Here is an 11,997-nt window from a genome sequence, read left to right on the forward strand (position 1 = left end):
CTACACATCTGCCACAGTGCTGGGTGTGAATGGGATAATGTCCATTGAACCCAAAGACTTACAAGGTGGCTCTTCAGGGGTGTGTGACAGGTCCCTCCAGCCCCTGAGAGAGTAGCTTTCCTCCTCTGCATACTGGCCCCTCCAGCCCCCTGTTTCAGTGACCCACCCTGAGGAAGTAGGGGCCAGGCCCTGCTAGATGAGCAAGGAGCTTCCGCAGAGGGCGCTTGCCTCATCTTCCCAGCAGGACTGGTTTTTTTTTTTTTTTTTTTTTTCTGTCACTGACGTCAGTGTGTACTCATGGGTATTTTGTACTTTGCATCAAGATTCACCCAACCTATTCCGGTGCTCATTGTTCCGGTATTGGCTAACTGGGCTCTTGCTAGGCGCCTGCACCCCTCTGAGCTGCCCCGTCATTGTGGGTTTGGGATATTTTTTATACTTCCTGATTCTCTGGCACCACGAGATGCTGGGTCATTGTCTGTGTTTCCTGCCCTCATCATAGATCCAGCCAGTTCTCTGGGGAGCCTGGATCTTTCACTGGAGGGAGTGTTAGACAAGAGGGGTTAGCAGGCAGACCCCTTGGTGCTGGGCTAACAGGCCCAGCCAGCTGTCAGGAGGAGACAATGATGTACACTAGGGCTCTCCCAGGTTTCTGAAGGCGACATCAGCTCTGTACTGAGCTGAAGTGAGTTGCCACAATGACTCCAGATCTTGCCAATATCAGCCTTTGACCTTGCTTTCCTGTGGCCTCCTATGTTGGTGAGAAAGGGGCGCCTCCCCTGCCACTTGTCACTTAGAAGAGCATGGTTAGTGGATATGTGGCAGGGTCAGCAGGTGAACCTGTGCTCTCAAGGGACAGAACTCACCTAGCCCAAGCCTCATAAATGGCTCCATCTGTCCCTTTCTCTGGCCTCTGCTTGGTTCAGTTTCCAATGTTGGTCCTGAAAATCCTGTCCTTTGGGGAAGGCCTTAGTACATTTGCAGTGCAGCAGATTCTCTGTCATAGACCTCATTCCTTCCAGGACTCCTTGGATCTCTCCTGATGCTTTAGTTACTGTTCATAACATGAAATTCTATAGACCTTGATATGTACATACCATTGTCCATCCATCATTAAAGTAGCATTGGTTTCACTGCCTTAAAAATCCTATAATCTGGACATTGTGCTAAACTTTGGAGGTAGAGCTGAACTTGTGAGGCCAGCCTCAGACCTCTCTCAAAACATACCCAAATCAAATCCTCTGCACTTGTCACCACCTTTCCCAGGCAGTGCTGACATTCCCGCTGTCTCCATGGTCTTCTTCGCCATGCTGTAACACAGCAGATCCCCCAGCAGAGCCTTCATCTGGCTTCTTTTGCTCAGCAGGGTGTGTTTAGGGTTGGTTCCCATGTCCTTTCTCTCCCTGGATGACATTCCATTCATTGTCTGAATGGCTAGATTGAGTGTTCGCTGACTACTTCATGTGGGTGCACACTGAGAACTTCCACATTTCCAGGGCTTGGGAAGAACACCCACATGCAGGTTTCCTGTGGCTCTGAGTTCTCAGCTCCTTTGGGGAGGTGCCAAGGACTTCTGGGCAGTACGGGCATAGTGTAGTTTTGAATGAAACTGCCCACTGTCTTCCACGCACACAGACTGGGACTCCATGTTCTCTAAGCTGGCTTCTTAGCAGGACCTTGATGTCCACGTCTGTCACAGCCAGCTGCTCAGTTTCCAGGGTGAGTGGGGTTAGGGTCCTTCTCTGACATGATCCTGGGCATCTTTTCCGGCACCGGGTTTTACTTAGTTTTGTCCCTTCAAGGGTCAAGGCTACTGGAAGAATGAATGTTGCCCAGGGTAGGAAGTGCCTGCACGAACTGAGGAAAGCCAAGCAGCTGCCACGGAGCAGTGGTGTCCAGGTGCCAGGTGGGCCTCCAGGCCACGGCACGGGGAATGCTCTCTCCACTGGCACAGAAGAGGGAGGGACGTCCCAGGTGTCCAGCAAAGGCATTGGGTGGCTGTGGCTCGCTGAGGTGCACGCTCTGTCTGCTGCTTCTGTTGTTTGCTGTGCAGTGTGAGGCCACTGCACATACCACAGCTTTCACAAGCAAGCAGGAGCAATCGCCTGGAAGTGAGCTGCACATCCTCCGTCCTCTTTCTTCCAGAGTGGTTCCAAATGGTTTAAGAGAAAGTGGAGAGATCCGTCACACCCGAGGCCTACTTCCTGGTGTCTGAGCGGCAGTGTCACCAGAGCTCAGTGCATCAGTGTCCGGCAGCTGTGCAGAGTCAGCCTCCTGACACCATGATGAAGAAGCTGCACTGTGCTAGTGCAGAAAGTTAAGGAACAGGTGCCCTGTGAGGACACCATGAACCCAGAAAGGAGCACCTCAGCTTGGGAAGCTGTTTGGAGAAGTGAAACGGCATGGACCAGGGTCTCTGCTTTCATTCAGATCTGGAAAGAGCCAGCCTCAGGGCAGAGGTGTCTGTCCTTGCTCAATGCTGTTGGAGACCCTGAGCAGCACAGTGGGGAGGGTGCCACCCTTGCTCTATTCTGTGGGAGACCCCGAGCAGTACAGTATAGAGGGTTCTGCCCTTATTCTCCTGCAGGAAACCCAGAGTAGCACAGTCTGGCCAAGTCTTCTGGGCACATGCTGAGGCAACTCAGGTAAGGCCCCATTCCCAGGGGTTAATGCTGGTACAGACAAGTGCATGCCTACTGGCTCCAGGGACACATAGGACATCCTCAGCTGAAAGAGCCTCCAGCTTAGAGGGTGTCACCCTTATCCATATCTATAGTGGGGAAAGCTGCTTGGAGGAAGATTTACTGAACAGGCACACGTACGTATTTCCACTGCCGGCTAGTGTTGGGAAGTGTCTGAGACTCTAGGCTTTTAAAATAATAATAATAATAATAATAATAAATAATAATAATAATTTGATTAATTCTTTGAGAACTTCATACAATATTTTTTAGTCATATTCACCTCCCACTCCTAACTCTTCCCAGATTCACCCCCATCTACTCATCCCTCCACCAACTTTGTATCCTTTTTTTTCTTTTTCCTGATATTCCATTGACTCCAATCTGTGCTGGCCGTACACCTCTGCATGCCACTCAGGAGTAGAATGTGGAGAACCTACCAAGGTTCTTTAAAGAAAATTGACTTTCTTGGGGCTAGAGAGATGGCTCAGCTGTTGAGGGCTACTCTTTCAGAGATCTGAGTTTGATTTCTGGCACCCATACGGCATCTCACAACCACCTATAACTCAACGTTCCAGGAGATCTGATCCTCTCTTTTGGCCTCCACGGCCACTAGACACATAAACAGTACACATACATGAGTGCAAATAAAACATCCATACACATAAACTGAAATGTAAAGAAAAGAGAACTACCTGACCCTCCCCTAGAAGCCACCAATGGTCCACGGCTCCTCAGCTGGGGTGAGGGCTGATGGACCTCTCCCCACTCCCGGCTGGAAGGTTGACTGGCTTGGTCGTGTGCAGGCAGCCGCAGATGCTGTGAGCTGATGCATGCAGTGGGCCTGTTGTGTCCAGAAGATACTGGGTTGCTCTGATCCTCCTAAGCTCTGACTGTTACAGTCTTTCCATCCCTCATGATGGTCGCTGAGGGAGGTCCTTGGGGAAGGTATGTGATACAGATGTCTGATTTGAGGTCGAGCACTCCAATGACATTTATTTTCTGCACTGTGACCAGTTTTTGCATTAGCCATCATCCACTGGGAGGTCCGGAAGCTCCACTGAGATGGGAATTTACAGCACAGTTTGATGCTGTGTCCGCTTGGCAGACTAGGCTGGTTAGCTTTAAGCTCGTGGCTGAGTGGAACTAGATGTGGCTCGTGGTGTGGAGCAGGCGACCTGGAGTTTTATAGTAGATGCTCAAACAGTTGGAAGAAGTGAAATGCTCACCGACCCCCTGGAACACTCTGGCAGACATGCAGCATGGCATTGTCGTCTGCAAAGTTCAAACGTGCTGACTTGTACCCTCAAGTCTGCGTACGGTGTCACGTTAGGCTGCATTCACAGCTGCCCATGGCCATGTAGCTTCTCTGCCAGGCTCAGTGCCCCAGAAAGGGACTTGACCAGCACCTGGCTTCTCACTCCCAACTGAGAGAAGGCCACTTTGCACAAGTATGAGCTGCCCTCGATCAGGTCTGATGGCAAGAAGACTTGGGGACCCCTTTGCTGACCGTGAACATAGAGTCCCCATGCAGAAGGCAAGGCTGCCCCCCACTGTGCTTACATCAGAAGACCACCCCTCCCCCAAGTGTAAGGCAAGAACTCACAGGGATGCTTGCCCAGACAGAGGCCACCACAAAATGCTGGCACACACTGTGTTCCTCAGAAGCGTGGAGCCACTCAGTGTCTGCTTATTACAGTAAAGAAGGAAAAATAACCACAAAATATGCATGACTCAAGTGTTCAGGCTAGAGCAGAGGGAAATCTCCTAGAGAATCAGGCCTTCAAAACCTGGGGGAATTTAATATTGCACCTTAAATACATTTCATGGTCTACTTGATTGATAAATAAAAAATTGCATCTCAGAGCTCCAGATGGTGCCGATAAAATGAATGAATACTGTTGCCAAGAGCTTGACGAAAAAGAGCCTCCATAGGCACCAAATGACTTCAGCTAAACAGGCAGAAACATGGCTGATAACAGCCCAGGTTGCGTGGCTTGTACGCGTTCCAGCACAAGCATTTCTAAGTATTTTTTAAAAGGAAATACTGACTTCTAACATTTTTACAAGAAAATCATATTTAAATATCCTAGAAATGGTAAAAACCTTACCCGACTATCTTTCTGTGGATGCGTAACTGAGAAAATGCATGAAGGCTAACAGTTATGTTGTGTGAATTTCCATATCTTACATGAATTTAGTTAATCCAGTTGTCTCTGGGCGAATGGGAAGAATGGAAGGATGTAATATGAGGTCCAGACAGCAAGGCCAGGGTGGATGTGTAGGTGCCTTTCATGGCTTGCTCCGGTAAACTAAGCCTCTCCTGTAGAATGGGGCAGGGGAAGAGGAGAAAGGACATGGGGGGGTGAGTGGGAGGTCATACAGAGAAGGACACAAGTGGGGAGGGGGTGGGTAGAGGGGCTGCCAGATGGGGAGAGTAGGGGGATTGTGGCTCCTTTGTGGGTTCTCCTTTCTTCCACTCTTCTCCACCCCGTTTCTTCTTCCCTTTTAACCAACCCTCTTAACACTAGATATGAGAGAAAAAAGGATAGAGAGTAAAGGAAGGCGATCCCTGAATAAAGTCGGGGGTTAGAGAGGGGAAGGGACATCATCATTAGACTACTTCCTGCTGATTAGGGTGTCAAGTTTGATCACCATCAAAATAGCTAATTTCTTCCTCCTCTTGTTTCGTCTTTGCCTACAACTATTTATCAAACCTCAACCAACAGCAAGCACCAACCAACCAACAACCCACCCCATCTCTTGGAGCCCTAGCATTTACATACCTGTTGGTGTTGATCTGGAGCGACTATGTAGTCAAATGTTAATTGCTTGCCCCCAAGATCCTTACTGTCCTACAAGCAAATTCTCACGGATCCAAAATGACGTTGTGTGATCATTGCCTCCGGAATCCTCCCTGATTGGCTAATAAAGTTGCCTACAGCCTGGGCTGGGCAGAGAAACATAGGCTGAACTAAAGTTCCTGGGCTTTGGGGTGGCAAAAGAACCATGAGGAGAGGGAGGAAGGAGGAAGAAAGGAGCAGGTTGTCCTGGGTTAGTGTAACCAGAGTACATGGCCAAGAGCAGCTTGCTCTGAGGACTGGCCTGAAGGAGAGAAACAGCGAGTACTTACAGGGATCTTGGATGAGAAGCAGACAAGAGAGCTTAGCGGGTTGATACCTGCCCAGTCCTAGTGTTTTAAAGCTTACTATAAATCTAACAAGTTTTTGTGTCCTTTATTTATAAAATAGCAGGTTAAGGAATAACTGCCAATGTATTAGTAACCAGCATTATTAATATTAAAAGAACAATCAATTCCTTTACATATGCCTTAATAATTATATGAATAAATCTTAAATATTATTAATTTCACAAGTTCTGGTAGTTGACAGTACCAACATATACCCTCTGAAAAGTCTCCAGAATTCCACAAATTCCTTAAAATTTCCTAAAGTCACACAATTGCAGACTGTTGCAGCTGGCAAAATCACACCTCTGCTAGAAAATCATAGTCATAGAAAATCACACCTCTGCTAGAAAATCATAGTCATAGAAAATCACACCTCTGCTAGAAACGAGGTAAATCAGTCAGCTGCTGCAAAGCTGTCCCATGGCCTCACACCTGGGATTAAAACGAAAACATATTCTTATAATATTTCCATGTTTTTTAACAAAGAAACCAAAATTCCAAAATTGTCACTACAAGGGGTAGATGGGATGAGGACCCAGCGGCAGAACCCACAGATTGGCACAAGGGGCCCTCTGAGAACGTGTAAATCAGAGGGCCCTGGGCTACCTCCCTTGTGGGTGATACCCCATCACTGAAGTCTAAGCTGGCCTCATCATTTCTGCTACAAGATCCTGGGGCACCCCTGTTGTTGACTGTAAACACACCTAAAAGGCTGCTCCTCAGATCTGTTTGTACCAGGATTCTCCCAAGAGGCAGTGAAAAAACACCAGGCTCTGAGTGATAGGTCCAGCCCTGCCTTGTCTCCTGGCTCAGCAGGGATAAAGAGCCAGACCGGCCCCTTCAGGCTGGCCCTTCTCAGAGTGTGGTCCTTGTGGTGTACACCTGAAGGCTTCCCCAAAAGGTGTGTGTAGCTGGATCATTGGGGTGTTCGCTTCATCCCATGACTGACCCATGGGATGGACTGAAAATTCCAGGGCATTATTGAGAAGTGGTAGAGCCTTGTCCCCAGCACTTTTTTTCCCCACTGTATCCTCTACACTCGCTTGTTCTGTCCACCAAGGTGGCCATGAAAGTCTGACACCGTGAACTGCTCTGGCGCGGCTTCCTGTGTGTGCGGACCGTCCTCCAAGAGCGCCGCTGGCAGGATTTCAAACAAAGTCTCCCGTGGATTCTTTCCCCCATGAGAATCAATTTATAATGAAACACCTCTCAACTGCCAGCAGCCCCACCAGGCCCAGCCTATGTGAGAAAATCTCTCAGAAGCAGGCATCAAAGACAAATTCTGTTGCCCCTGTGCCTTCGATTTTCAGTCTAATTCCCTACTTCAGGGAACATGGGACACATGAGACAGCTTCCTGAGACAGAACACGGCGGTCACTCATGGGGAGAATCTCCCAACATGTGCCTGTGCCATGAACTAGCCTACCCACAGTGTGTTCTTACCGCTGGCAGTTTTATGCACAGCAAAAGATTTAATAGGCAGCTACAATCTTAACAGATAAATAATTCAACCAAGCCCTTTCGCCTATAATTTTTGCCTCCCCCTCCAAGTTTTTATAAATACAAATAACAGCTATGATAAACATCTTGGTTCATAAATCCTTCTGATGCTTTTTGGATTGTTTACCTAATTCAATTTCTAAAAGTGGTCTTGGAATTTTTATTCATGATGACTTATTTTTTTCTCCTATAGACAGAGAGGCCCCATTTCGACCAGCAGTGGATTTAAATCAGGTCCACAAGTGGGCACAGAGCCAAGAGGGCTCTGTGATTACATTTATGCTTCTTCTGTTCCTCTTTGTTTTTATGTGTGGGCACTTTGCTGACATGCATGTCTGTGTACCCCATGCAGGCTGTGCCCTCAGAGACCACAGGACGGTATTGGAATTCCCTGGGACTGGAGTTACAGATGGTCGTGAGCCGCTGGATGGGGACTAGGAATTGAACCTGGGTCCTCCGAAAGAGCAGCTAGTCGATGCTGTTAACCACTGAGCCTTATCTCCACCCCACACTCGTGATTCCTAAGTGCTGCCCAGGCTGAGTTCACATCCTGATGTGCTGTGTCCTCCCTCTGTCCCCACAGTCAGCTCTTTGAGATGACCACCCACTGGGCTTCCCGGGAGAGTGACTTACTCTAAAGCCTGTTGTTGGATTTTTAAAATGTAGTCAGTCTTCATGGCTTCTGACATAGTTTCCATGTTCTGCTCCTCCTGGATCCTTTGTTAGAGCACATGGCACCCTCTAAGTAACCCCAATAACCCTGACTGCTTCTTGAAACTGGTGAACAAATCCACTGGTGGCCCACGTGGTGCCAGCAGAGAATTTCCTATTTCCCTGATGTGGACATGACCGGAGATGAAAACACCCGAACAGAGCACCAGGGTGGGTGACTATGGCTGCCTCAAAGCTGGTTTCAGCCGAGGGTAACGCTTTCACCAGTATTAGCGCACAGCAGACATGATGCTGGGCAGCCGGTTCCCACGGACACAGAGTGTGCTGGGGGCACAGGAGGTCCTTCGGGGTGAACAAGAAATCCTGAAAATAAGCCCCTAAAGGAGTCTGGCTCTGCAGAGATTGAGGAGCCCACTGGAATCTCAGTACCGGGGAGAGATTGGAAGCTTGTAGTTCAGAGGGTCATTACTTTATCCTGGGCTAGCTTCTGGAACTGCCCTGCCCTGCCCTACTCACTCTGTGTCTGAGCCACCCCCTTGTGAGAACAAGTAAAACCTATCAGAAGCTAGTCCTTAGGAGGACACTCCCTTCCCCCAATCCAAGAGCTGAGGAAGCCATCAGTTAGCACCTTGGGCCTATGAAATGGCTCTCCTCATTTCACTGTACTTGTCTCTCTGGGTGTATTTTAAAAACCACCAATGTATTTCAAAATTGCTCTGGTGTATGACTTTCTTTGTTCTGTAAGACTATAAAAACTTTATGAAACTACTTCCACATGGAGTATAGAATTTGGGGTAACCTAAATCTGTGTTCCAGGGCCATGGTCTCTCGTAAGGCTCCAGATTAAACCATCTCTTTCCCTGCTTAAAATGAGAGCTCTGGTTTTTATGCTGACATAAAACTAGAGGCCAGAAATGCACAGGGAGACAGTGACCTTCAGCACCCAGGGACTTCTGCAAGTCACAGTCCAGCCTATCCTCATCAACAGCTGCCATTGGCAAGGTGGGAAGCGGAAAGGTATCTATACAGGGAGATTGACTCAAGGCACAGCCAGCAACCCAGACGGCACTCTGGGTAGCTGAAAGTGATGAGTAACAGCATGTGAGATAGTGCTTAGTGGCTGCCGTGTCCTCTTTGGGGTCAAGCACACACTTCAGAGGAGAGTTTTCTAAACGTCACCACAATCACAGAGAGCATCCCAAGTTTAAGATTCTCATGGAAGATTCGACAGAAACAGCTCGTAGTCGACAGAAACCTCACAAAGTTTCTGATGGAATGCAAGCAAAATCTGTGGGCCATGGCTGTACTGTAGATTTGTGAGGACCGAGCAGGGTTCTTGAGTTGGCTCTGTCCAACTCAGGCACCCACTGTCCACCCGGAGGACCACCCCTGCAGGGAGTGTCGCACAATCACATGTTCAGATCACATACACACTGTTCATTTTAATTAAACAGTGGTAAACATCGACCAGTTCTCCTTAGTTTATCCTGCAGCCGGAGGGGACGTACGGGGCGGGGCAGGACCTGTGGACTCCCCAGGGTGAGCCCAGCAAGCCCTGGAGTGGTACCCCTGCAGCCTGCTCATGGCCCCAGGATCCCCACCTCACTCTCCACCTGGCAGCAGAGGAGGGAACTGCTAACCTTACTTTCAGTTTTGACCAATAACACAGCAACCAGTCCCCAAATGACCGTAAGCCTGTTTTCGCTAAAAATGCTTTCCAAAAATATCAAGACCTCTTGCCAGCTTCCTGAAAAACAGAAACTCACAAGCGATAAGATGTTAAGGGATTGGAAAGGTTAGAATGGAAAGTTAATCACTTGCAACCAAGCTGCCAGCACCATTTGCACAAGCCCTGAAGACTGTTACCTACCCAGAAAAGGCGAGCGAGTAAAGCATTTAGCAGCTTGCTCACCATTCCTGCTTCTCAGACTAGGGCTGTTGAAATCTTTTCCCCACACCCGAGTTTCACTTTAAATGCACACAGGAAGAAGCAAAGAGTCTCCCAGGGAATTTAAATACCCTAAGAGCCAGGAAGCTGCAAGCCCACAGCCCTCGAGGTTATATCAGAGATCATCTCCCTGGGCATGGAAATAGGTCAGGGCTCTTCCTGAGGAGATGGGATTCGTCTGTGGCCATTGGGTGCCAGATGTCATGTCAGCGCACTTCATTCATTCTCCAGCAAACTGTCATTAGGACCCCCAGCAACACAAGGTAATTAACAAGCTGGTTTCCTTCCACCTGCCGGTTCCTAGGGTTGGATTCTTTCCCAAGCACATCTTCAGCTTGGCGACTGCCCTTGAGTGCTAACATCCTTCATGCTCTAAGGACCAAGTTTCTTTTTGCTAAGCTCTTTCCATTCTGCTCTGCCTCCAGCCCCCACCCAGTGGTCCTATAAAAAAACCATTAAAGCATTAGGTTTGGCCACGTGCAGTCACAGACAGAGAAGACAATACTTGGGAGGAGCGCTTGGGGATTCAGCCAATCCAAGATAGTATTCATCATTCATTCTCTCTCCTTTATACTTAAGAATCTATTTTACTTTTTTTTTTTTTTAACCATGCATACTGCCCTGTACCTAAACAGGAGTGCCTGCCATCATAGGCACTTCGTCTCCACCTCTCAAAATCAAGCTTCAGGTGCCAGGGCATTCAAGAAAGCCTCAACTAAGGCTGGTCCTCTGGCTTGCAAGAGCACAGCCTCCCCTCCCTAGAGGGGAGCAGGCAGCCGTGTTCGTACCTGGTGGTGTGATGGTGGGCATCCAGAGAACAAGGAGTCTGGAGAGTCAGATCAGATTTAAACTCATCTCAGTGCGTGTGTGCATGCTTTCCTGCCCGAGACCATGTGAGTGTGCCTGTGACCATGCGTATATGTCTGTCATATGTGTCTGCATGTGTGCCCTTGCTTGTGTCCGTGCCCCACGTGGTCGTATGTATTTCTGTGTTTGTGTGTTCTCAACAGGCATGTATGTTGTATGTTGGCTACATGAAGGCACATGTGTGTGTGTGTGTGTGTGTGTGTGTGTGTGTGTTATTATAAGTTTTAACTGCCAACCTCAGACAGTCTAGAATCCCCTGGGAAGAGGCTCTCGTCACGGGATTTCTGGAGCAGGTTGGGCTGTGGGCATGTCTGTGGGGGAATGCCTGCACTACACTAACTGTGGGGGACCTGTCCACTGTGGGTGGAACCATTTCCTGTCTGGGTCCTGGGCTGTGTGACTAGCAGGTGTGCATGCGTGCAGTCATCCTCTCCGTTCTTGGCTGTGAATGTCACCAGCAGCTCCAGGCTCCTGCTGCCTGTCACTTCCCGCTCTGGCTACAACTAGGAATCAGAGGCTAGAATAAACTTTCTCCCTTAAGTTGTTTTTGTCAGACGTGATACTAAGGCAGCGTGTGCCCATGCCTGCAGGACCGTGCCTACATGTGCTCGTATGTACACACCCATGCTTACATTCTATGCTGTGTGTTCATGTGTATGCATGGTAATGTGTACTTTGCTGCATGTTTGTGCCATCTGCACATGCTCATGCTTCTGTGTCTGAGCCATGTGTGTGTTCATATGTGTGTCCATGCCCACATGTGTATGCTCAAATGTACATGTGTTTACATGTGTCCATGTGCCCTTCTCGTCTGTATTATAGCACAAACCTGTCAAGATCCCCAGAGGGTGCCTGGTACCTGGCACCCTCCCAGACCCTCCGCAAGCTCTGGGGGTGTCTACTCAGAAGAGGGCCCCTCTGACTTAGTGTGTGCCTGACCAGAGATGAGATGTTAGGCAGGGAGGGCCTATGCCTGGCTCCCATGAAGGGTTCACCTCAGGCCTCTGGCAGGTGCGGAAACAGGGCAGCATTCAGTCTCTACTCCAGGACCTAGATATTGCCTGCATGGAGTTGTATGTTGGCTACATGAAGGTGTGTGTGTGTGTGTGTGTGTGTGTGTGTGTGTGTGTGTGTGTGTG

The 11,997-nt window shown here is 48.9% G+C and overlaps 1 protein-coding gene and 1 long non-coding RNA gene across 5 annotated transcripts in view; one reads left to right on the forward strand and one right to left on the reverse strand.

Moving 5' to 3' along the window:
- Positions 1 to 8,059, forward strand: part of LOC129677864 (uncharacterized) — a 30,373-nt gene extending 22,314 nt beyond the window's left edge. For both annotated transcript variants that reach the window (XR_008720275.1, XR_008720274.1), the window contains exon 5: positions 7,724 to 8,059. This is a non-coding gene — a long non-coding RNA (uncharacterized LOC129677864). The remainder of the gene's footprint in view (positions 1 to 7,723) is intronic.
- Mcf2l (MCF.2 cell line derived transforming sequence like) overlaps positions 1 to 11,997 on the reverse strand; it is a 139,259-nt gene that overhangs the window by 118,188 nt on the left and 9,074 nt on the right. The gene's annotated exons all lie outside the window — the stretch shown is intronic.

Source organism: Psammomys obesus, unplaced genomic scaffold (assembly GCF_907164565.1).
Source record: "Psammomys obesus unplaced genomic scaffold, mPsaObe1.curated_primary_1811, whole genome shotgun sequence".
Classification (NCBI taxonomy): Eukaryota; Metazoa; Chordata; class Mammalia; order Rodentia; family Muridae; genus Psammomys; species Psammomys obesus.